Source organism: Felis catus, chromosome D1, assembly GCF_018350175.1.
Source record: "Felis catus isolate Fca126 chromosome D1, F.catus_Fca126_mat1.0, whole genome shotgun sequence".
NCBI classification, from domain to species: Eukaryota; Metazoa; Chordata; class Mammalia; order Carnivora; family Felidae; genus Felis; species Felis catus.
In genome coordinates this window covers 26046950-26073775 of record NC_058377.1, presented here as the reverse complement: position 1 = coordinate 26073775, position 26826 = coordinate 26046950, and the positions used below count along the sequence as shown (strand labels likewise).

Sequence of the window (26826 nt, the reverse complement as noted above, 5' to 3'; positions counted from 1 at the left end):
CATTGCGCAACAAGTATAGTTGGCAAGTGGGACCCACATCCTTAAAAACATAAGGTTTTGTGCCAGATTTAATTCAGCAAACATTTTATGTGCAGATAATTTGTAGGAAATGAAGATTACAAAAAAAGTCCCTCCCTTGGAATTTATAGTCTGAGAGGTGAGAGAAAAAATTTGTATAAACAAGATAGAAATAAACCACAGCCGCGTGAGAAGTGACAAAATGCTATGAGATCTCCAAGTGGAAAAAATTTATTATTTAAAAAAAATTGTGCATGTATGTCTTGATTTTTGGAAAATAATTTCATGAAGTGTGGCATTTGAGTTTGATTTAGGGAGATGGCTTGGTTTCCACAGATTGTGGATGACTTGATGGATTAATGTGAGAATAGACACAGGGGGAATAGTATTGAACATATTTGGAAAATGGCCAGCAATAGTGTGGGGAATGAGGATGTTGGAGATGAGGTTAAGGCTAACAACATGCTGAGTGTGGACGTTTTTTTGTAGGTGTTTGGAGGCACTTGGTGGTGTTTTATTTGAGCAGGAACTGATATCATCCAACTTGTATTTTAGGAAGGTTATCCTAAAGTGGACTAAGAGGTGGTTAGTGTAATGGTAGTTAAGAGAATGAGCATCAGTCCTGGGACATCTCCTGGCTCTGTCACTCTTGGTTGGTAGTGCGGTCAGTCATGAGTTTAACCTACAAAATGGGGATAATGGTAGCACTTTGAGACTGTCCTGATAAATAAATGAGATTATCCAGGGCAGCATTTACTACATGTCTTAACACAAAGTAAGCGTTCACAAAAAAATGTTAGCTATATAAGAATTTTATTCTGTAAAAGGGCAAAGGCTAGAGGTAGAAAGACCACACAGGAAAGCACAGTGAGTCTACTATTTAATAAGGTGTATGATATGCTGAGGCTTTTTTTCTTTTTTCTTTTTTTTTTTTTAGATAACATTTTATTGTGCCGTTGAAAAATCTTGTGTTTGTTAAGTGTGTGTGTGTGTGTGTATGTGTGTTTAAAGTAAGTTCTATGAAAAGGCAGTTGATTATTTTAAATGTCATCAGTCTGTGTATCAGAGTAATCTTTAACATGTGTGAAAGCACCTGTCAGTGACACTGGTGGGCTTGTGGTGGTGGTGCTGGAGCACAGAGTGATTAGCAAACCTAGTTGCCTGGGAAATCATTGAAGAATGACCATCACTGGAGTTTCACTCACTGCTTCCTCACTGTGTAACTTTTCTTATGGGGTCTTGAGAAATAAGAAGATGGAAAAGAAAGGATATGAAAGGGTGAAGGTGCTATTTACTTAGTTTGGTTGTTGTGAATTATGCTTGAGATGGTATAAGAGTCAGAAGGAAGAATTTTTTTTTAATGTTTATTTATTTTGAGAGAGAGAGAGTGCAAGTTGGGAGAGGGGCCGAGAGAGGGGGACAGAGGATCAGGAGCAGGCTCTGTGCTGACAGCAGTGATCCCCATGTGGGGCTCAAACTCAGGAACCTGTGAGATCATGACCTGAGCTGAAGTCACTCAACCATCGAAGCCATGTAGTGCCCTTAGAAAGAATTCTTTAACATAAAGGTGTTTTGTGTCCTCAAAGTTTGCAGGGACTATAAATAAATTCCATGGTTGTTTGGCCTCTAAGATGGGAGATTCAGGCTGAATAGATTTTACCCAAACTTACAGGAAAAATTAGGGTTAGAGCTATAATTGAGAAAATTGAAAATTACCTTGAGTTATCAAAACCTTGGAGTCAACTGTGACTCTGCTTTTTCCCTAGCTCATCACCACTACATCAACAAATTCTGTTGTCCCTACCTTCAACATCTATCTTGAACCAGGCCATTTCTCACTTTCGTCCATTGCTACCACTCTGGTGTAAATCACCATTATCTTCTTGACTAGCCCACGGCGATAATCCGAAACTGGTCTCCATGTTTGATTTGCGCCCTGCCCTGGACTAGTCTTTATGTAACAGCCAGATTAATTCTTTTGACTAATTCAGGAAGTCATGTTCCTGTTACACAAAACCTGTCAGTAGCTCCCTGTTTCAGGAGTTCTTAGCACAGCTCGAAAATCCTTCCACGGTCGGGCCCCGTTTTTGGAGCCTTCTTTCTTGTCGCTCCATTCACCCAATGCACACGAGCCATCAGATATCTACATAATTCACCCAGTTAAGAATTCACGTCTCTGTACATAGGTTTCCTCCTTACAGAGGTTTCTCTCATTACTTTCTGTGAAGCTGCAGTCCTAGGTTGTCTCCATTCACTTTAACAGGCTTAAAGCTTTTATCACTACCCCAAAAGTATACCTTTTAAAAACATTTGTCTTCCCCACTAGAATGTAAACTCCAAGAGAGCAGGACTGTATTTTTTGTATTGCCACTAGTTAGAACACAATAAATGACCAGTATGGGGCACCTGGGTGGCTCAGTCGGTTGAGCAGCCAACTTCAGCTCAGGTCATGATCTCACAGCTTGAAGCCTGGTGAGTTCGAGCCCTGCGTCGGGCTCTGTGCTGACAGCTCAGAGCTGGAGCCTGCTTCGGATTCTGTGTGTCCCTCTCTCTCTGCCCTCCCCTGCTCATGCTCATGCTCTGTCTCTCTCTCAAAAAATAAAATAAACATTAAAAAAAAAAAAAGAATATAATAAGTGACCAGTAAATACTTGTTTAGTGGATGAATGATTTTAAAAACAAAAGGAGATTTATATTTCTTTAAATCTGAGATCTGCTGTTGTCATCAACATTTATTTTATGTTCATCTACATGTTGGAACAAGCAAAATAAAAATACAAATATTAAAAAAAAGCAGCAACTAGGGAAATAATAGAATTGTAATATGATATCCAAATAGCTTTTGCTTGAAGTAGTGTTTGGTGGCATTAGAGGAAGAAGTTTCCTTCTCACGCTACCTGTAAGTTAATCTTTCCTGTGACATTGTGCCAAACTTGAGAGCTGGCAAAAATTGTTTGATTCTTACAAATTTATTTACTATTTGATTTTGTAACTCTCATTTTTAAAGTCCTATGGTATGTATTTAGAAGATTTCAATTTAAGCAAATTTCACCTCCAGACCAAGTTCTGACAAATGTTCAAGGTCTCAGTTCCAGATATCAGAGAACTATACTGAACTTAAATGATTGAGGGAGAAATGAACATGACACATACCAGAATGATCTTCAGTGTCCCTAAGAGACCCAGCATGCCTTGTGTATAAAACAAAGATCTTAGATGTGTCCTAAATTTGAATTCTCTGTGACTGCCATTGTGATTTTGGACAAGTTATTTAATCTATCTTTCTTTTTCTTTCTTTCTTTCTTTTTTCTTTCTTTCTTTCTTTCTTTCTTTCTTTCTTTCTTTCTTTCTTTCTTTCTTTAATGTTTATTTATTTATTTTGAGAGAGAGAGAATGTGTGCATGCGTGGGGGTGGAGGCAGAGACAGAGAGAGGAAGGGAGAGAGAAAATATGTAACTTTTCTTGAGTCTGTTTTTCTAATGAGTAAAATGGGTATAGTATTACTTAGCTACTGAACAGGGTTGATGTAGGAATTAGATAAGAAGATACTGTATAATATAGTTGGTACATAATGGTAAATAATATTATATTAAAATTTTATGTACACGGACTGCTGAGTGTATATGTTTTTGTATTTTGATGGTTTTGATATACTGTTTCTAGTTTTCCAAAGATATTTGATGGTATTACCTAACATGTTTTAAATCCATCCAATTGTTATAAAATCTAGTCCATTTATTTTGCATTTTTTGTTTTAAAAAGCAGATATATTTTGAATTAATGAATTATTTAATCAAATAATATTAGAGGGCTGCCATGCCTCACTGGGTCAGTTGGTGGAGTGTGCAGCTCTTAATCTTGGGGTTGTGAGTTCGAGCCCCACGTGGGGTATGGAATTTCCTTAAAAATACAATCTTGGGGCGCCTGGGTGGCTCAGTCGGTTGAGTGTCCGACTTCAGCTCAGGTCATGATCTCGCAGTCCGTGAGTTCGAGCCCCACGTCGGGCTCTGTGCTGACAGCTCAGAGCCTGGAGCCTGTTTCATATTCTGTGTCTCCCTCCCTCTCTCTCTGACCCTCCCCCGCTCATGCTCTGTCTCTCTCTGTCTCAAAAAATAAACGTTAAAAAAAATAAAAAAAAAATAAAAACACGGGGCGCCTGGGTGGCGCAGTCAGTTAAGCGTCCGACTTCAGCCAGGTCACGATCTCGCGGTCCGTGAGTTCGAGCCCCGCGTCAGGCTCTGGGCTGATGGCTCGGAGCCTGGAGCCTGTTTCCGATTCTGTGTCTCCCTCTCTCTCTGCCCCTCCCCCATTCATGCTCTGTCTCGCTCTGTCCCAAAAATAAATAAAAAACGTTGAAAAAAAAATTAAAAAAATAAAAATAAAAAAACAATATTAGAAGTTATTAATAAGTGCCATAATTTCTGCTTGTAAAGATTAAAACTTTTAATTAAAGTTTATTTATTTATTTTGAGAGAGAAGCAGAGCAAGTGAGGGAGGGGCAGAGAGAGAGCAGGAGAGAGAGAATCCCAAGCAGGCCCTGTGCTGACAGTGTGGGGCTTGATCTCACGAACTGTGAGATCATGACCTGAGCTAAACCAAGAGTAGGATGCTTAACCTACACCCAGATGCCCCTAAAGATTAAAAACTTTTAAGATCTATGTGATGAGCACAGGGTGGTGTAAAAGGAAGTGTTGAATTCTGTGTTGTGCACCTGAAACTAATATAACAGTGTGTGTTAACTAACTGGAAGTGAAATAAAAACTTGAAACCTTTTTGAGATCTATATTTTTGAAGCTCTGTAATTGCATTCTAAAATTGTACTATGGATGTGCTCACTCATCTCATCGATGTTAGTGGAAGCAAAGTGCACACTATGGCTCAGTAAAATAAAATCACATATTGAAGTTTTCAAGTCACAGATATCAACTTTATCAGATAATTTTGTTATGCTTCTGCAAGCTGTTTGTTGTTAACATTTTGTGGCTTTACTCTTCGGATGGTTTTATGGTCTTGCATCTCTCAGGTGAGATAAGTAGCTTCATTCTATAAAGTATAGATTTTAATGAACCAAGAGGCAATAATAAGAAAAAACATTATTTCTCCCGAGTCCTCTGAATATGAATTAAGAAGGCAATAAGATGTACATAATGGGCTTAGAAAGACAACGCTGCAATAATGACTGATACGGAAAATGTTCAGTTATTTACCACTTATTTGATATAGCACTTAATAGCACTATTCTGGTCATTACTTGTAGAAAATACTTAGAAACCTCCTTTGACTCTTTCTTGATATCCTACCCCCTTTTCTGCTCTAACTTTGTAGAGAAATGTGGAAATTTATGGTTAAGTAGAGTCAGTGGGTCAGAAAATGGGATAGACCTTTAAGAAATAATTTAAGGGGCAGTTAACTTGAAAGTTGCCTTAGAATAAGCTGGATATGCTGGGTTGGAATTGTGCAAATTGTCATGAAGACTTGTGCAAAGGTAAATGCAAGTACTGGGTCCTTCTGATGGTCTGCTCTTTGAAGTGCTGCACAGGGGTGCACTGCTGGAGGCTGCTTCAACAAAAGTGCCCTTCGAGACATAGTACTGTGCAAAAAAACCTTAGGTTACTGGAAAGCGGTAGCAAGGAAAGCAGTCTAGCAGGTAACAACCAGTGTTTGCCTAGAGGAAATTATCTGGGAAAACTTGACCGAAAGAAATAGAGGTTGCATCTGCAGCCTGCAAGCAGAACGTGTGCTTCATCTGTGTGAAAATGATTTTTCCTTCTTTTACACATATAGAGCTGGTTGGTCATCATTACTGCTTTTAAGGTGTTAAGAGTAAGGACCTTGTGTTCCTATTCTACAAAGCACGTTAAGCATTGTGCCTAAATGTGCTACACTGAAGAAGGCATCAGCAGTTACTGAAGAGATGGCGTAATGAAAGGCTGGAGCCACCAAGCATCGTCCTTAAAGGAATTCCGAGGTAGGAGACAAGGAAAACTTACCCACTGTAGTGGAACAGGAAAAAGTTATTTCTTTAGTTTGGCGTTACTCCTCTGCTGAATGTCACGTATCCTGTGCTGTCAAGTCAGTAAATATTTCTACGCCATTTAGTGGTGGTCCAGACAGCAAGGACTTAATGAAAACTGAGAGCCAAAATAAGGAATATTTTTAAAAAATTTTTTTTACATTTATTTATTTTTGAGAGACAGAGAGAGATGGAGTGTGAGTGGGGGAGGGGCAGAGAGAGAAGGAGACAGGGAATCCGAAGCAGGCTCCGGGCTCCGAGCTGTCAGCACAGAGCCCGATGCGGGGCTCGAACCCACAAACCACGAGATCATGACCTGAGCCAAAGTCGGATGCTTGACCGACTGAGCCACCCATGCGCCCCCAAAATAGGGACTATTTTTAAATACACTAGACATTTTAGTTGATTTGTTATCTTAACTGCTTTCAAATTAAATGCAAATTTCTGGAAAAAAAAATAGGTACCTTGTGATTAGAATCCTGTTTTCTTATTTGTGTACATTTTTACTCATTTAGAATAAAATCAGCTGATGGTAGGCTAATCACAGACTTTCTACTGAGGTACACCTAATGTTAGATGTAGATCAAATTTCATATTTATCTTTTAAAAATTTTTTTTTAATGTTTTTATGTTTTTGAGAGAGAGAGGGAGATGAGACAGACAAGCTGAAGCAGGCTGCAGGCTCTGAGCTGTTGGCACAGAGCCCGATGTGGGGCTCGAACTCACAAAACTGCAAGATCGTGACCTGAGCGGAAGTCAGACGCTCAATCGACTGAGCCACCCAATCGCCCCTCATATTTATCTTAAAATCCACATGACTTTTTGGAATGAACACACCATAATATGTTGAAATTTATATAAATATAACAGTGTTTAAAATTGACCCCCTAGGAAGATGTGACATTTTAACTTTTTCTTCCTTGGCACTTGCTGTACTACTTCCGTTTTGAGAAGTAATGTGAAGATGGTCAGTTTTGCGCTTCATTATCTGGTTTAAAATTTAACAGTTTGACATGTTCCACACCAAGAAGCCCAACCAGCATTCCACTTTTGAAGTATGTGGTTGGGTGTATGAAGGAAATGACAGGTCATTTTAGACATAAATACTCATTTACCTAACACCTAAGGGGGGAAAAAACCCACAGTTCTTCCCCAAACCAAATAAAGCCAATTATTTTTACACTTAAAAATATGAACTGTCTTGCTACTGAATCAAAAGATGGGACATGAGTTGATACTGGTTGTTGGTACAGTTTTGATAATAATAGATATAAATCTTTTCAAGCACAAAGAAAGGCTAATAAGAAAAATAAGCCAACCTAATTTACATATAGTTGAGAGATAATAGCATTTTAAATGTGAAAGGAGTTGTTCACGTTAGCTTGATGAAATCTAATTTAAAATCCTTGAAAAGCTTCAAATAAGATCAGAACCACTGAACAGTAGACAATATTTTTGTCATCCAGGTTTGTGAATATACAAAACTAGGAAGGTAAGAATAGCTACCTTGGAGTAGTTTTTCTTTGGAAAAATACCAATGCTCTTTGGAATATATTTGGTTTGCATTATAGTCTTATTTAAAAATATATAGAATTTATTTTTTGAATAATCAGATGTTCAAAAGAAATAGAAGAATTTACAGTAGTCACTCATACATCCTAGATATTTTGAGTATAATTATTTTTTGTATATATATTTTCTTTTTCCTCCTTTAAACAGAAATTGTAGCAGTGTTATACTGTATGCGTTTTTCTGTATCTTGAAATTTTTTTTTTTACATAATACAGAATTCTGTATCATTATATAAAGTGTCTCCTTGATCTTTCTTTCTTTTTTTTAAAAAATTTTTTTTAACGTTTATTTATTTTTGAGACAGAGAGAGACAGAGCATGAATGGCGGAGGGTCAGAGAGAGGGAGACACAGAATCTGAAACAGGCTCCAGGCTCTGAGCTGTCAGCACAGAGCCCGACGCGGGGCTCGAACTCACGGACTGCGAAATCACGACCTGAGCCGAAGTCGGCCGCTTAACTGACTGAGCCACCCAGGCGCCCCTCTTTTTTTTTTTTTTTTTTTTTTTAAGACTGCCTGATATTCTCTTGAGTGACCATATCCCAGTTTTTTTTTAACCAGTGCCTGTTACACTTTTAGGTTGTTGCATTATTGTCTTGATTCCATAAATACTTTGGTCTTGAAAGTCATTTGTCTCTTAACTTCCAGGCAGAAATATTGTACAGTTTCCAAAAGAGTAAAGAAGAATGTTGGCAGCTAAGTAGGGAGGGTAGTCTTTAGCCAGTGTGTTATTGCTAGAGGTAAAGAGTTCATTTCAGGACTTTTTTTTTTTTTTCTATTTAAAATTATGTAGTTTTTTAATCTATCATGCATTGCTGCACGTTACATCATAGCATTTTCCAGAAAGGGCTTGCAAAAAACTTGAACTGTCCTGGGCAGCATTCTGGCATCTACTGGGAGAAACTTGTGTCACTGAACCTGTGATCTGGGTTTGTATTCCCATCGTGCTGGGACGGGGGCAAACCTGAAATTCTGAACTGTGTCTTTTGTACTTTACCCTCATTACATTGTTTTTGTAATTAAAAAAAAGAAAAAAAAAACCCAAGCTAGTTGTAAACATTTGAAGCAGTGGTTCCTATGTACATTATTCACCTCCTTTCCTTTTTAATTTATATTGTTGCATTTATGTATTTCTAAAAATACTTTATTTTTTAAAAAACTCATTGTGTCAACTTTTATAAAAAGAATATGATGCTCTATCTAATCTTGGGGATTTCTTCCACTTAATATTACATTGCTAAAATTTATCCTTGTTTTCACTTGCCACTAAAATTTATTCATCTTGTATGTATGTTTCCTTCTGTGACTGTTAACCAGAATTTATTTATGTGGTCTTCTGTTTGTGGACATTTTAGTTGTTTCCCAGTTTTTGTTTTGTTACTGGTGAATTGTGCTTCTGAGAATATGCTTAGACTTGTTTCTGTTGTACGTGTGCAAGAGTTTCTCTTAGGAAAATGAGCTGTTAGATCATAGCATATGTGAATGTCCCACTTCAGGAAACAATGCCAATCTGTTTTCCAAAGTGCCTGTGCCACAACAAACAAATTCCTGCTTCCGTGTGTTGTGAATACAGACAGGACTCCTGCTCTTATAGGATCTGCATTCTGCTTAAATAAGTAAAAGAAGATAATTTCAGAAATATTGTAGTGTTGTGTAAAGAATAGACAAGAGTGTTGTGAGTTGGGTGATGGGGTCATTAGCCAATTTCTACTTATTAGAGGTAAGAGTGATGGCAAGTTATTGGAGGGTTGTTTTAGTCAGTGTGGTCCCGGATGGCCTCAGGAGGGACTTCTGAGGTGAGGCCTAGGTGAAGAGGCAGCTGGGTCACAATCTGGAACTCTGGGGGTCGTAGCGCAGAGGCGCTGTGAAAGGGACGAACGTGGTCTGCAGCAGGAACAAAAAAGCCACTGTGGTTGGAAGGCAATGGACCAAGGGGAAAGTGAGAGATGGGCAGGGCTGGAGCTTGACAGTGAAGTGAAGAGCCATCAGAAATGTAAATAGGTGAGTGATGAGTGATGAGGCGAGTATTTAGATTTTGGAAATACCACTCTCACTACCCCTTTGCTAATGATTACCAGACCTGTCCGGGCAGGACTGGGAACAGGCAGGTGGATGAGGTGCAACAGCTGGTCCAGGTGAAGGGTGGTGATGGCTTCCGCTGAGCTTGTAGAGGATGGGAGAGAAACAGTGCAACTCAGGGTACGTTTTGCAGAGAAAGCAACAGGATTTGCTTATACAGTAGTTGGGATTTTTAGGGGGATACAGGCTTGGAATTTCCAAAACATAGTCTGCATCAGTGGGGTCAAAGCCATGCCATCCCCGCTGAAACTGGGGGTGAGCTGGTCAGAACAGCCTGAGGCCTTGGAGATGTGGGTTGAGGAAGAGTAGTTGAGCTTAACTGTCAGAATTTCTGCGTAATCCAGTTACTTTTGCTTCTGTGTAATTAGAATCGATAAGATACAACTTATTCATAAATTGACGTTAGGTTTAAACACATCTTTTAATGTAGCATTTTAACCAGATTAGCTTTTGCAAATCACATCCTGTTGTACATACGCTCAGATGTCTGTAATTTCTTGTGACCAGAGACTCAGTACCCCAATAATATCACTTATTCCTGGTTTTACTATTTTTTTAATTTAGTTTATTTATTTATTTTGAGAGAGAGCGAGGGAGAGAATGTGAGCAGGGGAGGGACAGAGACAGAGGGAAAGAGAATCCCAAGCAGGTTCCACATTGTCAGCATGGAACCTGATGTGGGGCTTGAACTCAAGAAACATGAGATCATGACCTGATGCTTACTGATTCCCCTCCCTTCCCCTCCCCTCCCCTCCCTTCCTCTCCCTTCCCCTCCCCTCCCCTCCCTTCCTCTCCCTTCCCCTCCCCTCCCCTCCTCTCCCCACCTCTCCCCACCTCTCCCCTCCTCTCCCCTCCTCTCCCCTCCCTTCCCCTCCTCTCCCCTCCTCTCCCCTCCTCTCCCCCTCCCTTCCCCTCCTCTCCCCTCCTCTCCCCTCCCTTCCCCTCCTCTCCCCTCCTCTCCCCTCCCTTCCCCTCCTCTCCCCTCCTCTCCCCTCCCTTCCTCTCCTCTCCCCTCCTCTCCCCTCCCTTCCCCTCCCCTCTCCTCCCTTCCCCTCCCTTCCCTTCCCTTTCTTTAAACTTTATTCATTTTTTTTGAAAGTGAGAGAGAGAGGGCAAGCACACAGGGAGGGGCAGGGAGAGAGAGAGAGAGAGAGAGGGAGAGAGAGAACCCCAAGCATGATCCCACAAACTGTGAGATCATGACCTGAGTTGAAACCAAGAGTCAGATGCTTAACCGACGGAGCCACCTGGTACCCCAGATTGTTTGACTCTTCTAGCTCTTGGTAGCTCTTTGCACTCCTCGGCTTGTGGCTGTATAACTGGTCATCACCTCTGTCTTTACATAGACTTGTCCTTTGTGCTCTGGTCTCCTCTTCTGTCTTATGAGCACATTTGTCATGGCATTTAGAATTAACTCCAGAATCATTTCATCTCAAGATCCTTAACTAACATTTGCAAAGATCTTTTTCCTAAATGATGTGATATTCACTGGGTCTGGGTATTATATTAGGGCATGGACATATCTTTTTGGGGGCTGAAATTCAATCCACTCCAGTGATGGGAACCTGTGAAGTCCTACTTGAAAACCTAGAAAACTAAGAGAATGGTGAGGTGGTTAATCACAATTAGGAGTAACTACCTTTGGCTTTTTTCCCCTTATAGAACCCAGTTATGCTGTTAGAGGCTCCCCTTTGGAGAAGCATGAAGTTCATGTGATGAGGAGTTCTTTCTACAGCACAGGGCCTGCTTGCAAGGATTCTCTCTCTGCCCCTCCCCTGCTTTGTGTGTGCGCTTACTCTCAAAGTAAATAAACATTAAAAAAAAATAATATATAGCATTACTTAGTGTGTATTAAAACTATGTAACAAGTGCATGTTTCTCATTTAAAAAAAATAAATGAGTGTGTTCCATTTTTTAAAAAATATTTATTTTTAAGTAAGCTTTATGGCCATCATGGGGCATGCTCCTGAGATCAAGAGTCACATGCCCTTCCAGCTGAGCCAACCAGGCACCCCTTTCCTCATCATTTTTTTGGATATCATCCATGTTAATATACAAAGATATTGTTCATTTTGGTTGTTTATATTTTGTATGAATATTCCACAGTTACTTCATCCATTACCTCATTCAAAGATACTTAGATTGTTGCAAATTTTTTGCTGATTGTGCTGCCTTAAACAGCCCTGTACATGTTTCCTTGTGCACATGGGTGAGTTCTTTAGGGTATCCTAAAAGTAAATTGCTGGGTTGAAGAGTACATATAACTTCAGTGTTGGTAGATTTAGACAGATTTATCTTTAAAAAAAAATTTTTTTTTTAATGTTTGTTTATTTTTGAGAGACAGAGCACGAGTGGGGAAGGAGCAGAGAGAGAGAGAGAGGGAGACACAGAATCTGAAGCAGGTTCGGGGCTCAGCTGTCAGCACAGAGCCCGACATGGGGCTCGAATCGCGAGATCGTGAATCGCGAGATCATGACCCGAGCGGAAGTCGGTGCTTAACCGACGGAACCACTCAGGCGCCCCTAGACAGATTTATCTTTAAAGAGGGTGTACCAATTTGTACGCAAACCAATTGTGTGTTAGAATTCTTGTTCACTGCCAAGTGTTGGTTAGGTTGGTTAGGTATCTTTTTACTTTTTATTTCTCATTTAGCTTCAGTAGACTATTATATGACCATTAAAAAAATGCTTGTTTTTGAGAGAGAGAGAGAGAGTGTGTGAGTGCATGAGAGCAGGGGAGGGGGGGAGAGAGGAAGATAGTGAACCCCAAGCAGTCTCTGTATAGTAAATGCACAGCCCAGCACGGAGCTCAGTCTCACTAACTCTGAGATCATGACCTGAGCTGCAGTCTGGAGTCAGATGCTTAACTGACCGAGCCACCCAGGTGCCCCTGACCAATTTTGTTTTATTCAGAGTTATTCCTATCATCCAGGATTATTTTGAAGCAATCTCTGCCATCATATCATTTAATCAGTAACTGTTTCTTTCTTTTTTTTCTTTTTTTAATTTTTAGTGTTTATTTTTGAGAGAGAGAAAGTGTGAGCTGGGGAGGGGGCAGAGAGAGAGAGAGAGAGAGAGAGAGAGAGAGAGAGAGAGAGAGATACATAATCTGAAACAGGCTCCAGGCTCTGAGCTGTCAACATAGAACCTGATGCGGGGCTCAAACTCAAAAACGGTGAGATCATGACTTGAGCTGAAGTCAGAGGCTTAACTGACTGAGCCACCCAGGCACCCCAGTCAGTAACTATTTCAATGCTTAATGCATATCTCCACAAAAGATTAAAGGCTCAGGGCTTTTTTTTTTTTTTTAAACAGTATTGATAATTATTTAGCATAGTTAAAAATTTTTTTTTATGTTTATTTTTGAGAGAGAGAAACAGAGTGTGAGTTGGGGAGGGGCAGAGAGAGACTGGGAGACACAGAATCTGAAACAGGTTCCAGGCTCTGAGCTGTCAGCACAGAGCCCAATGCAGGGCTCGAACCCACAGACCATGAGATCATGACCTGAGCCGAAGTTGGATGCTTAACCAACTAAGGCACCGTGGTGCCCCTAGCATAGTTTTCTTTCTTCCCTCCCTTCCTCCCTTCTTTCTTTCTTTCTTTCTTTCTTTCTTTCTTTCTTTCTTTCTTTCTTTCTTTCTTTCTTTCTTTCTTCTTTCTTTTTCTTTCTTTCGTATAACTTACATATAGTAAAATATTAAGCATAACATATTTTAAGTATGTATTTGATGCGTTTTGACAAATCTGTATGTTTGAATAATCCATACCCCAATCAGGGACTGTTCCATCCCTCCAGCTGGAAAAAGATCTATGCAGATTTGACCCCTGTGGAAGAGACAGGGAAGAAAAGAAAGGTGGGTAGGAGAAGCCTGGACTGTGGTGCAGTTCTAAAGTTCTGTTAAAGCTGATGGGGTACCACTGAGCCCAGGTCACTTCTCAGGGGAACCACATGCTTCCTAGGGACAGGCTTGCCTTTATATCCCTGTGGCACTCTGTCATTGGCTAGCAGCAGCTTGTGAGCAGTGTGGCAGGCAACATTCTAACGATGATTTCCACCCCCAAACCCTTGAATCCTTTCCCCTGGTGATTCGATCAGACACTGATCTAGGTACTGTTCAGAGGGAGTTTTTAAAAATCTATTATTGAAGTATAGTTGACCTACAGTGTATATTGATTTCAGATGTACTCAATGCTCACAATAAGGGTAGTCACCCTGTGTCACCAAACATTGTTACCGTATTATTGACTGCATTCCTTATGCTATACTTCTCATCTCTGTGATTTATTTATTTTATAGTTGGAGGTTTGTACCTCTTAATCCCCTTCACCTATGTTGCCAATCTCCCCACTCACCTGTACTCTGGCAGCCGGCAGTTTGTTCCCTGCATTTAAGAGTCTGTTTGTTTTGTTTTTTAGATTCCACACATAAGTGAAGTGATGTGGTATCTGTCTTTCTGCTACTGACTTCACTTAGCAGAACACCCCCTAGGCCCATCCATGTTGTCACAATGGCAAGATGATTTTTTTTAAGGCTGATTAATATCCATTGTGTATATATATTTATATACCACATTTTCTTTGTGATTCATCTGTTGATGGACATTGGGGTTGTTTCCATATCTTGGCTTTTGTAAATAATGCTGCATAGGGGTGCTGATATCTTTTTGAATTAGTGTTTTCATTTTCTTTGGGTAAATACCCAGTAGTAGAATTACTGGATCAGATGGTATTTCTATGTTTAGTTTTTTGAGGAGCGTCCATACTGTTTCCACAGTGGTTGCACCAAATTACATTCCCACCAACAGAGCACAAGGATTCCTTTTTCTTCACATCCTCACCAACACCTGTTTCTTGTCGTTTTGGTACTAGCCATTCTGCCTGGTGTGAGACACATTTTTTATGTGTTTGTTTGCTATCTGTATGTCTTTGGAAAAATGTCTGTTAAGGTCCTCTGCCCATTTTTTTTTTTTAATTGGAATGTCCTTTTGGTGTTGAATTGTGTAAGTTCTAGATATATTTTGGATATTAATTCCTTATCAGTTGTATCATTTGCCGATATCTTCTCCCAATCAACAGGCTGCCTTTTTTTTTTTTTTTTCAACGTTTATTTATTTTTGGGACAGAGAGAGACAGAGCATGAACGGGGGAGGGGCAGAGAGAGAGGGAGACACAGAATCGGAAACAGGCTCCAGGCTCCGAGCCATCAGCCCAGAGCCTGACGCGGGGCTCGAACTCACGGACCGCGAGATCGTGACCTGGCTGAAGTCGGACGCTTAACCGACTGCGCCACCCAGGCGCCCCAACAGGCTGCCTTTTTTGTTTTGCGGATGCTTTCCTTTGCTGTGGAAAAGCATTTTATTTTGGTGTAGTCCCCAAAATTTACTTTTGCTTTTCTTGCCCTTGCCTGAGGAGACATATTCATAAATATGTTGCTAAAGTCAGCGTCTCCATAAGATTATTGCTTATGTTTTCTTCTAGTTTTATGGTTTCAGGTCTCACATTTAGATCTTTAGTCCATTTGGGTTTAGTTTTGTATACGGTGTAATAAAGTAGTCCAGTTTTATTCTTTTGCATGTAGCTTTCCAGTTTTTCCAGCATGATTTATGAAGAGACATTTTTTTTTTCCATATGAGGGGTATTTGCAGATGTGATTAAAGTCTCACGTCAATTGCCCTTAAAATATGGATGTTATCTGGATGGACCCGATCTAATGACACAGGCCCTTTTAATTTTTTTTTTTTTTTGAGAGAGAGAGAGAGGGAGACACAGAATCTGAAGCAAGTTCCAGGTTCTGAACTGTCAGCACAGAGCCTAGTGCAGGGCTCGAACCCACGGACTGCGAGATCATGACCTGAGCCAAAGTTGGACACTTAACCGATTGAGCCGCCCAGGTGCCCCTGACACAGGCCCTTCTAGAAAGAGTTTTCTCAGACTGGTGGCAGAAGGGGATGCCAAGAGAGATTTCAGAGCATGAGAAGGATTAGGTGCATCATTGCAGGCTCAGAAATAAAAGCGAGGGGACATGTGATGAGGAATGTGAGTGTCCTCTAGAAGCTGAGAGTGGCCCTTGGGTGACTTCCAGCAAAGAAATGGGAACCTCAGTCCTACAACTGCAAGGAACTGGATTTGGGCAACAACCTGAATGCACTTGGAAGAAGAATCTTCCCAGAGCTGACAGATGGGATTAAGCCTGGTTGACACCTTGATTTTGGTCTCATGAGACCATTTATTCATATAGTCATTAATCTCATCAGAAAAGCTGTCAGGCTCACGATATCAGGTACAGATTTTCCCCAAATCTGGCTACTTGAAAGTTCAAATTTTATCATTTGCCACGAATGCTGGCAGTTGTTTTCCTTGAAGTGACAGGCTTACTTCATTATTGAGAAAATATCTGCTAGATAACATAGTTTGAGTAACTGTAATTTGTCCTCTGTTCTTTCAAATAAAAATGGTGTTCAATGAAAAAATGGGGCTAGTTCATCTTGTATCTTAATCACTATAATGATTTCCTAAACATAATCATCTGTTGTATTTTGAAGTCTAAAATGCTTTATACACACTTTCCATTTCATCACATAGAATATTATATAGAGAGATATGGATTCAGGGTCAAGACTGAGTAAAATTAATAATTTTTGCTGTTTTCTTTAAGAATTTTAAATGAAAGTATGGGGCACCTGGGTGGCTCAGTTAATTAAATGTCTGACTCTTGATTTCAGCTTAGGTCATGATCTCATGGTTCATAAAATCAAGCCCCCTTGTCGAGCTCTGTGCTGAAAGTGGGGCCTCCTTGGGATTCTCTCTCTCCCTCTCTCTCTACCCCTCCCCCGCACATGCTCTCTCTCACAAAACAAATAAACATTAAACAAAAAAGGATTTTTAGGGGTACCTGCGTGGCTTAGTCAATGAAGCATCCTACTTCAGCTCAGGTCATAATCTCATGGTTCCTGAGTTCAAGCTCCATGTTGGGCTCTGTGCTAACAGTTGGAGCCTGGAGCCTGCTTCAGATTCTGTCTCTCTTTCTCTCTGCCCCTCCCCTCCCCTGCTCTCTCTCTCTCTCTCTCTCTCCCAATAATAAATCAACATTAAAAAAATTTTAAAAAGAATTTTAAAGGAAGGTAGACTTTGCAATTTGAAATTGTGAGTGCACATTGGTGAAGAATACAATGACTTAATACTACAGTTTATTGCATTGCCTTTGTTCATGGTTGTACCGCCTTTGTTACCCATCATGGTAACACAGTGGAGAGGTAATAAGTTACTATGAAAATTGTTTTCTTTTGATACACCCCTGAAAAGTTCTTGGGGATCCTCAGCTGTCCTTTGAGAACTGCTGTCCTACATCATTACCAGCATTTGTATTGTTTTTCAGTTTTAACCAATGGGTGTATCTTATTATGTTTTAACCAATGGGTGTATCTTTAACTAATGGGTGTATCTTATGTTTTTTGTTGTCATTTTCTCAAGGCTAATGAGAATTGAGCACCTTTTTATATGTTTAGGGGCCGTTAAGGATATCTTCTTTGTAGTGGGCCTAAAAGGACACTTACACTCTTGATGGAAGTAGACAGCCTTAGAAGACCCAGTTTTTTAGACCCAGTGCACTTAAGTCAGTTAGGAAAAAATGTCATTTACCACATAGCTAGTAGTTGTCTTTGCTTTTGAAACTTAAAAAAAAAAAAAAATGTCTTTCTAAATTTTAGAGAGTATGAGCCAGGGAGAGGGGCAGAGGGAGAGAGAGAGAGAATCTCAGGCACGTTCCATGCTCAGCACGGAACCTGACTTGGGACTTCATCCCACAACCCTGGGATCATGTCCTGAACTGAATCGAGAGTCAGATGCTTAACCCACTGAGCCACCCGGCGCCCCTTAAACGTTAAAAAAAATTTTTTTTTTAACGTTTATTCATTTTTGAGAGAGAGAGATGGACGGTGTGAGCAGAGGAGGGGCAGAGAGTGAGGGAGGCACAGAATCCGAAGCAGGCTCCAGGCTCTGAGCTGTCAGCACAGAGCCCAAAGCGGGGCTCAAACTCACAAAGTGTGAGATCGCGACCTGAGCCGAAGTCGGATGCTTAACCGACCGAGCCACCCAGACACCCCCTTGAACTCTTTTTTTTTAAGTAGGATCTGTGCCCAGCATGGAACTCAAGACCCATCAAGAATTGGATGCTCAACCAACTGAGCCACCCAGGCTCCCTGAAACTTTTTATTGGAGTATAACATCAGTTCAGTTAGGTGGTTTTTACTTTTATTAATCTTGGTTTTTAAAGGTTTACTGATTTTTTGTTTACTATTTCATTTATCTTTGTTTATGGTTTATTTCTACTAATTTTGAGTTTAATTCACTTGTGCTTATTCTAGGTTATGGGTCAACAGATGATTTCAAGTCATTTTCTTTCTATTTTAAGCATTTAAAGTTCTAAATTTCCCTCTAAACACTATTTTTATTGCATCCTACAAGTTTTGATGTAGTATATTTTAATATCATTTATTATGAAATATTTTCAAATTTCTTGTTAATTTTTTCTTTGACTCACTTGCTATTTATATGTTGCCTAATTTCTAGATAAATTTGAGTCTTTTCTAGGTATTGTTACTGATTGTCAGTTAAAGCAAGTTGATTTAATAATATTCAGATTTTCTGTATCCTTAATGTTTTTTTGTCCAGGATTTCTAGAGAGGAAGAGAGTTGTTAAATTTTCTTGTTATTGGGGCACCTGGGTAGTTCAGTTGGTTAAGCATCCAACTTTGGCTCAGGTCATGATCTCTTGGCTTGTGGTTTGAGCCCCACATCAGGCTCTGTGCTGACAGCTCGGAGCCTGCCTTGGCTTCTGTCTCCCTCTCTCTGTCTCTCTGCCCTCCCTCTCTCAAAAATAAATAATAGACATTAAAAAATCCTCGTTATTATATGGTTGTCTGTTTTCCCCTTTATTTTCATTGGTATTTACTTCATGTGTTTTGAATTTATGTTATTTGGAACATATATATCCATGATTGCTGTATTTTCCTGATGAGTTGACTTTTATTATTTGCAAATGTCCCATTTTACCTTTGGTTCTACTTCTTTTTCTTGAAGTCTGTCTACTTTGTCTTATAGTGACTATAGTAGTAACAGTTTAGCCAGCTTTTCTTTGGCTTGCTATGTTGACTGTTCAGCCAGTCAACTTTTACTCTTAGCCTATCTTTGTGTTGGTTTACAACCCTCTTTGGAGCTTCCCAGGCAAAATCTGAAACCCATCCCCTTAGGCAGAGGGCAGGAAGAGACCCAAGAAAGAGGTAGGCCACTCCAGGTTGGGAGGTGACAGTTTAAGAAAAAAATTTTTTTTTAAATGTTTTATTTATTTTTGACAGAGAGAGAGTCAGAGCATGAGTAGGGGAGGGGCAGAGAGAGAGGGAGACACAGAATCTGAGGCTCCAGGATCTGAGCTGTCAGCACAGAGTCCAGTGCGGGGCTTGAACTCACGGACAGGGAGATCATGACCTGGGCCAAAGTCAGGACGCTCAACCGACTGAGCCACCCAGGTGCCCTGGGAGGTGACAGTTTTAATGAGCAAAGAGAATTTACATACAAGGCTTGAGTTGGGCAGCGGTAAGATAAATAGATCCTGGCACTTGCCTGCCAAATTTTAAAAGTTTATAAAGAAGACTTAACTAGGTTTAGTCAAATATATCATGCATGTAGGTGTTCTGAGTACCACATCACTGTCTCCAGGCTGTGTCCTTGGAGCAGCCTGAGGAAGTGGGAAGGCCAAGTGGTTCCCACATTCCAAGGAGGAGGGAGGGGGGAGGAGCATCTGAGTGCCTAGGCCCAGCTCATGGGTCAATCGGTATTCATGTCTTTTTGATGACCTTTTCCAACACTTTGCTTTTATTAATAAAGTGTATTACTTTTCAGCAATGTACAGTTGGGTCTTGCATTTTTATCCAGTCAGGCACCTCTTCATTTTAATTAAAGTATTTGGTCTATTTATATTTAACCTACCTGCTAATTCCAATATCTGTGTGATTGCATGTTTTTTTCTGTTGACAGCTTTTCTCTTTACTATGGCTTAGTCATTTTTTTTTTTTTTGTTATATACTAGTCATTATGGATGATGCATCATAGATGGCCTGTCTTTTGTTATCTTTTCCTGAGTATTAATTTTGCTTCTAGTAGGCATTTGAATTACTGGCTGATCACATTGAACATTCAGTACCTTGGTTTTATACTGTGCCAGCCTGGACTGGTTTTGCCTTAGTCTGAGGGAACTTCTTTAATCCTGGGACATTGTCTTTGCTGTTAACATACGCATTATAAAGCCTGAGGTGTTTACCCAGTAGTTAACTTGGCTTGGCTTGGCTTGGCTCAATTAGAAAATTCTGTTTTTCCTATGGTGGGCAGCAGCTGAGATACCTTAGTCAGCCTCTTTTAGCCTTCTAGTTTTTCTTGCACATGTGAGTTAAAGAGTCAGCCAAGAATGTGAATTGAGCTTATTTTTAGAGTGTAGGTTTCCTCTGTAGCACTCTTTTTTTCTGGAGTTTCCGTCCTCAAATTTACACTCACTTTGGTGACCCCAAACTGTCACTTAATATGTCAAACAAATAAGACTGTGGCTTTCTGCTTTAACTCTACACACTCCCATATCATGGGAACTGGGACATGCTCTCAGGGGAAAAGCCCATCTATGTGATCTCACCTGTGAGTACGGTTGTTTTTTAAATGGTTGAATCCCTGCTAGTTTTGCTGACTTTCAGTTACTGTTGCAGGTCGGGTTCTTTTGGGAAGCAAACTTTATGGGACAGAGATTAATGGGAAGGAAGTTTATTAGAATATTATTAGTATCAACACCTGAGGAAGGAAAGGAAGAAACGGGTAGAGGGAGAAGTTAGGCCAAGGTGGTCTTTAGAAAGGCTTGAGCTGACCCTGTGGGGGGTTCTGAAACGGGATAATCCTTCAATGTTGTTTCTAGTTGGGATGACTGGGCCAAACCCATATATCCCTCCATTAAATGTTCTTCTGTAATCCCTATCCAGTCTTTTTTAAAAAGTACTTGTCTTGAATTTTGTCCACAGTTGATAGTTCTTTTTTAAAATTCATTTTATTTATTCTTTAACTTTTTTGTTTATTTTGAGAGAGAGAGAGCATGGAAAGGGCAGAGAGAGGGAGAGACAATCCCAAGCAGGCTTTGCACCGTCAGCATGGAGCCTGATACAGGGCTTGAACACATAACCTGAGCTGAAGTTGGACACATAACTGACTGAGCCACCCATGTGCCCCTGAAAGTTCTTTTTTTAAAAACGTTTATTTTTGAGAGAGAGAGAGAGAGAGAGTTGGGGGGGGGGGCGGAGAGAGAGGGGGACAGAGGATCCAAAGCAGGATCTATGTTGACAGCAGATAGCCTGATGCAGGGTTTGAACTCACTGACTGGGAGATAATGACCTGAGCTGAAGTTGGATGCTCAAGCTACTGAGCCACCCAGGAGCCCCCACAGTTGATAAGTTTTTAACCTGTTGGGGATATTCAAGCTACTCCACTATCAGAACCAGGACTTTTCTAAGTTTTTAAAATGGAAAGTTTTATATAATTTTTTTTAACATTTATTTATTGTTGAGAGACAGAGCATGAACATGGGCGGGGCAGAGAGGGGGAGGCACAGAATCCGAAGCTGGCTCTAGGCTGTGAGCTGTCAGCTGCGTAGGGCTGTGTGCTGACAGCTCAGAGCCTGGAGCCTGCTTCGGATTCTGTCTCTCCCTCTCTCTCTGCCCCGCCCCCACTTGCACTCTGTCTCTCTGTCTCTCAAAAATGAACAAACATATTAGGAGGATTTTCTCACATAAAATAGCATCAACTCGGAAGAGTAAATATTTGCACAAGAGCTAGAAAGCGTTTATGTGCTATATAACTATGAAAAATTCATAATGTTGAACACCATATTAAGTTCTAATCTCTTATTTGATAGATTTTTATATTTTACAAATTAGCCAGTCATCAAATTGATTGGATATGGAGTATGTGATAGTTTCTGTTGAAATCATTTAGTTCAAAGATATCTTAATCTTGTTTTTCAAAAAGTTTTACTCTCAGGCACACACTTGTGAAATATTACTCATGAGAAATGTTATTTTGAAAAAGTATATTCTAGTTTAATTTGATGTCACAAATTCAGTTTGGGGAAGACGGAAATGTCTATGTTAAATGATTATTTGCTTTCCTGCCCATAGCCTAACAAAAATGTTTTTCCCTAAGATGTTTTGTAACCCAAATTAAAAAAAGGTAATCAGAATGACCAGTAAATGCATTATGGAGTACAGTTGCATATTCGTTGTATGTTTTACATGCATCCTAACTATAAACTCAAATGAGAGACATTAGGGAGAGTGAAGAAGAGAGACGTTTATCCAGTTTCCCAAACAGTGATTTTTTTTCAGTAGCATTTGAAGCATTTCCTCAAAGATATACATTTGGGGAAAAAATTAAGTAGTTTTGTCGATGTATGGTTTATAAAATAATCTGGATGGGCCAACCAACCAGTAACGTTATATCTTAGGCCCATGTTCTCAGCTTGTGTGTTATAGTAATTATTTCTTTTACAAGAGTGCCACCTGATGTTCTACTGCTTTAGTAGCAGCTAGTTGCATATTTCATGTAGCAGATTAAGATATTTTAGTTGTTTGTTATCTCGCCGTATTAATGTTACAATACATGTCTCTTAACATGCAGACTGTGTTCTGTCTAGTCAAGGTGATAAAAATTAAAATCCTTTAGTGACTTAATTTTTAAAAATTGACTTATTTTAGGGGATTCAGATACATGACTTTTTTCTTGTGGCCCCAAACCTTGCTGATAGCATGTCCACGACACTACCTTTTGTGTCCTTGCTATCTTTCTGCAGACGTCAACTCTCAGTTTGTAGTTAATGCAGTAGTCATTGGGGTTGCTTTGTGGTGTTGGTGGGGACAGATTTTATCATAACACAATGTGAAAACAGTATTAATTAGCTCTTTGGTAATTCAGAATGTTTGATAATTGAGCCAATAGTGTAAGGTTTAATTAGGAACGAATTTGTCTTAAAAGATTTATGAATCAAATTACTATAAACATGATTTGAGAAGAACTATTTAAAGTAAGAGTGATAGTCTTTTCCCAAATACCCACTTACATGTGATTGATGCCTTAACTAATTTGCGCCTGTTCATTTATACTGATCTCTAAGGCCTTCTTTCAGGACACACTTTTTCTAAGGATGGGAAGTCATACTGTTATTGAAGACCATTTTTGTAGTAATGCCCAGTTTAAGCCAAAAGAACATTATAATTCAAAGCTTATATTTGACAAAAGTAAGAACTTAATACAACTGTATTTTTTTTAAATGCTTTTAGATTATAGATTTTCAGAAATCTAAAAACTAGTTCAGGCAGTACAGCATTATGAAAAGAACACATGGCTTAAATTTTGACTTCTCTATTTCCTGGTTCTTTGTCCCAGGGTAAATGATGTAATAATTAAACAACCTGACTTTACTTTTGTGTGAAGTAGGAGTAGCCACATGTACCTTTGTGCCTGTGACTATTGAGTAAAATTATGTGTAGTACTTAATGGTTTATAGCCAATAGTGGCTTAAGGTTTATCAATTTTGTTGGTTATTTCAGAGGATAACTTTTGGTTTTGTCAGTTTTTCTGCTATTTCATTAAAAAATTTTTTTGTTTTTAGTTTATTTACTTTGAGAGAGAGAGAGAGCGCACATGAGCAAGTGACGGAGAGACAGAGAGAAGGAGAGAGGCTGAGAGAGAATCCCACGCAGGCTGGGCACTGTTAGCCAGGGCCCAATGTGGGGCACAAACTCATGAACTGTGAGATCATGACCTGAGCTGAAATCAAGAGTTGGGCGATGAACCCACTGAGCCACCCAGGCATCCCTATTTCATTTTTTTTTTTTCTGTTTGGTATCTAAGACTATATCTTGTCTGCTTGTTTTGGATTTAGTTTGTTCTTTCATTGTTTTTGAAGGTAGGTGGTTAGGTTATTGATCAGGGATTTTTCTACTTAAAAAATATATTTTTTAAATGTTTATTTTTGAGGGAGAGACAGAGTGCGAGCAGGGGAGAGGCAGAGAGAGAGGGGGACACAGAATCCAAAGCAAGCTCTAGGCTCCGAGCTGTCAGCACAGAGCCTGACATGGGGCTTGAACCCAGGAACCGTGAGATTGTGACCTGAGCTGAAGTTGGATGCTCAACGACTGAGCCACTCAGGCATCCCATGAATTTTTCTACTTCTTAAAATACAGGCATTTATGGCTGTAAATTTCTGTGACTCCTGCTTTCACTGCATTCCATTGGTTTTGGTTTGTTGTGTTTTCATTTTCATTTACTTTCAGTTATTTTCTAATTTCCCTTCTTTGACCTACTTGTCATTTACGATTGTGTTAATGTTCACTTATATGTGAATTTCTCCCATTTCTTTCTGTTCTTAATTTCTAGTTTCGTTCCATTGGGTTTAATTAATCAAGACTTGTTTCATGGCGTAACATATGGTTTATCCTGTGGAATGTTCATGTGCATTCAAGTATTCCGGTGTTAAATGGTGAAATATCCCAGAGATAGATGTCTGTTAGGTCAGGGTGGTTTATGTTGTTTAAGCCTTCTGTTCTTTCTTGATCTTGTAAGTGTTGTTTTGACACTTACTTACAGTGGGGCATTGAACTCTCCACTGGTATTGTTGTGTTCCCTGTTTGTCCTCTCAATTCTGTCAGTTTTTACTTCCTGAATTTTGTGTGCATGTATGTTTGTGATTGTTTCACCTTATTGACAGATGGACTCTATTATCGTTATAACGTATTGTCTCTAGTAACAATTTTTTTCTCTTAAAATATTAATTTGTTAGTATAGCTGTTCCAGCTCTGTTTTTATGAAATATTTTTTCCATCTTTTCACTTTATATTTGAAGTGTGTCTCTTGTAGAAAGTATATAGTTGGATCATGTTTTTTAAAAAAACATTCTGCCAATGGAATGGTTAGTTGAAGTTTTTTTTTTTTTTTTATGTGTATTTACTTTTGAGAGAGAGAGAGACAGAGACAGAGACAGAGACAGAGTGTGATTGGGGGAGGGGGCTGCGAGAGAGGGAGACACAGAATCCGAAACAGGCTTCAGGCTCTGAGCTGTCATCACAGAAGCACGACGCAGGGCTCGAACTCATGAACCACGAGATCATGACTTGAGCCGACCGTGCCACCCGGGCACCCTTGAAGTTTTTAATTTATGTATATTTAACGTATTTTACTAAGAATTTACATCTGCCATTTTGCTACTTATTTTCTGTATATGTCTTTTTCTATTCCTCTTCCTCCATTCTGACATTCTTTTCTGTTAGGTGTTTTCTAGTGCACCATTTGAATTTACTTGTCTTTTATTTTACAGTATTTTTTGAGTTATTCTGTTAGTGGTTGCTTTAGGGATTATAATTAAGTGTCTTAATTTATAACAATCTAGTTTGAATTAATACCAACTTAATTGGTATTAATAAGCAAAACTTTGCTTCTGTACAGCTTCTGTTTCTCCCCTTCCTTTGTGCTGTTATTTCATACAAATTATTCTTTATTCATTGTGTGTCTTTCAACACAGATTTATAATTATTATAGCTAGAAGAAAAAAGTTATATCATTATTAATTTAAAAATACGGAATACTAGTGGAACTGGTAATAGTTTGGATATTTTAGATTAAATAAAAAGTATTATGTAAACTAATTTGACCTATTTTTATTATTTTGATAGGACAGGGCATCATTGCATTAGACCCTTGCTAATCAAGGGGTACATCCATTCGAAGTACAGAATCTCCTCACTCTGGCTGTACTGAATCAGAATCTGCATCTTCATTTTTATTTATTTATTTTCCAGAATGTGCACTTTAACGAAATACCCAGGTGATATGTTTGTGTATTAAATTTTGCAAAGAAGAAGCAGCACACTACTAGATATTGTTAAAGCGTGAATAGATTTGCGGATGGAATGCACAGAGCGCCCTAGCTTCCGGGACTTAGCTTGAAACAGGGGTCTGTTCTTCTCATCTCTGCTGCCTGTGACTTTTAAAAACAAGCACACACACAGTAATGACAATCACAAAATGTATTTATTTTGGTTTTAGTAGGGGAGCAAAGTTAAAATGTAGGTCTTTAAAATTTATTCTTGTTCACTAATACATGAAGTATATGATGTATTATTGACATTAAAATCATGCTTTCTTCAATATATATGATGATTTTCTCTGGAAATCCTTTTAAAAAATTATTTTTTATTTATTTTTGAGAGAGAAAGGGCGTGTGTGAGCAGGGGAGGGGCAGAAAGAGAGGGAGAAGGAGAATCCCAAGCAGGCTCTGTGTTGTCAGAACAGAGCAGGGCTCTATCTTACCTGAGCCCAATTAGAGTTGGGACGCTGAACCGACTGAACCACCCAGGTGTCCCTGGAAAGCCTTTTAAAAACTGTTCTCATCCAGAAGCGTTTGACTCCTTAAAATAATAGAGGTTTTGCGTAGACTTTTTTTGGTAAGTAATGTAATTTTAAAATTTTATTTATATGAGATTGGGGAAAGTATGCGTCTGAAGCATCAGGGTCCTCAGTTATTTTATATATACCTTTCTCCCCCTAGTGAGAATGTATAGTATTATTTGAGTCAGTGGATTTTAAAGATGACCTTGCAACAAAATCAGGTAAGAGGCTTTTAATAAATACTGGTCCTCTCACCCTGTCCTTAGAGAATCTGGTTTAGTTGATGGGTCTCAGGCATTAAAAGCTCCTAGATAATTCTAATGTGTAGTTAGGTTTGAGAACTGTTGTACTCTTTAGTTCAGTTTTGTGTTAAATAATTGTAGGCATGAATAAATATAACTTGGCTCAGTATATTACCATTATGGATTCTAGGCAGAAACAGTGATCAGACTGTAAAGGAATCATCTAGAAGTTGTTAATGATGCAGATTTAAAAAAAATTAAAAATTTTTTTAGAGAGTGATAGTGAGAGCAGAGCGTACGCAAACAGGGGAGGAGGGGCTGGGGATCAGCAGAGGCGGGGAGAGGGAGGAGAGAATCTTAAGCAGGCTCCATGTGGAATGTGGAGCCCAATGCAGGGCTCGATCCCAGGACCCTGGCATCATGACCTGAGCCAAAATC

At 39.4% G+C, this 26826-nt stretch overlaps 1 protein-coding gene across 4 annotated transcripts in view; it reads left to right on the top strand.

Annotated features, from left to right (window-relative positions):
* ARHGAP32 (Rho GTPase activating protein 32) overlaps positions 1-26826 on the top strand; it is a 297342-nt gene that overhangs the window by 48824 nt on the left and 221692 nt on the right. Inside the window, exon 2 of one of the 4 annotated variants that reach the window (XM_045038522.1) lies at positions 5803-5986. The exons of 1 other annotated variant lie outside the window; for it this stretch is intronic. The gene's annotated coding sequence lies outside the window, so the exon portion shown is untranslated. Of the gene's footprint in view, positions 1-4619; positions 5987-12131; positions 12294-26826 lie in introns of those variants that run through there. 2 more of the 4 variants (XM_019811556.3, XM_045038523.1) reach the window with 2 other exon arrangements.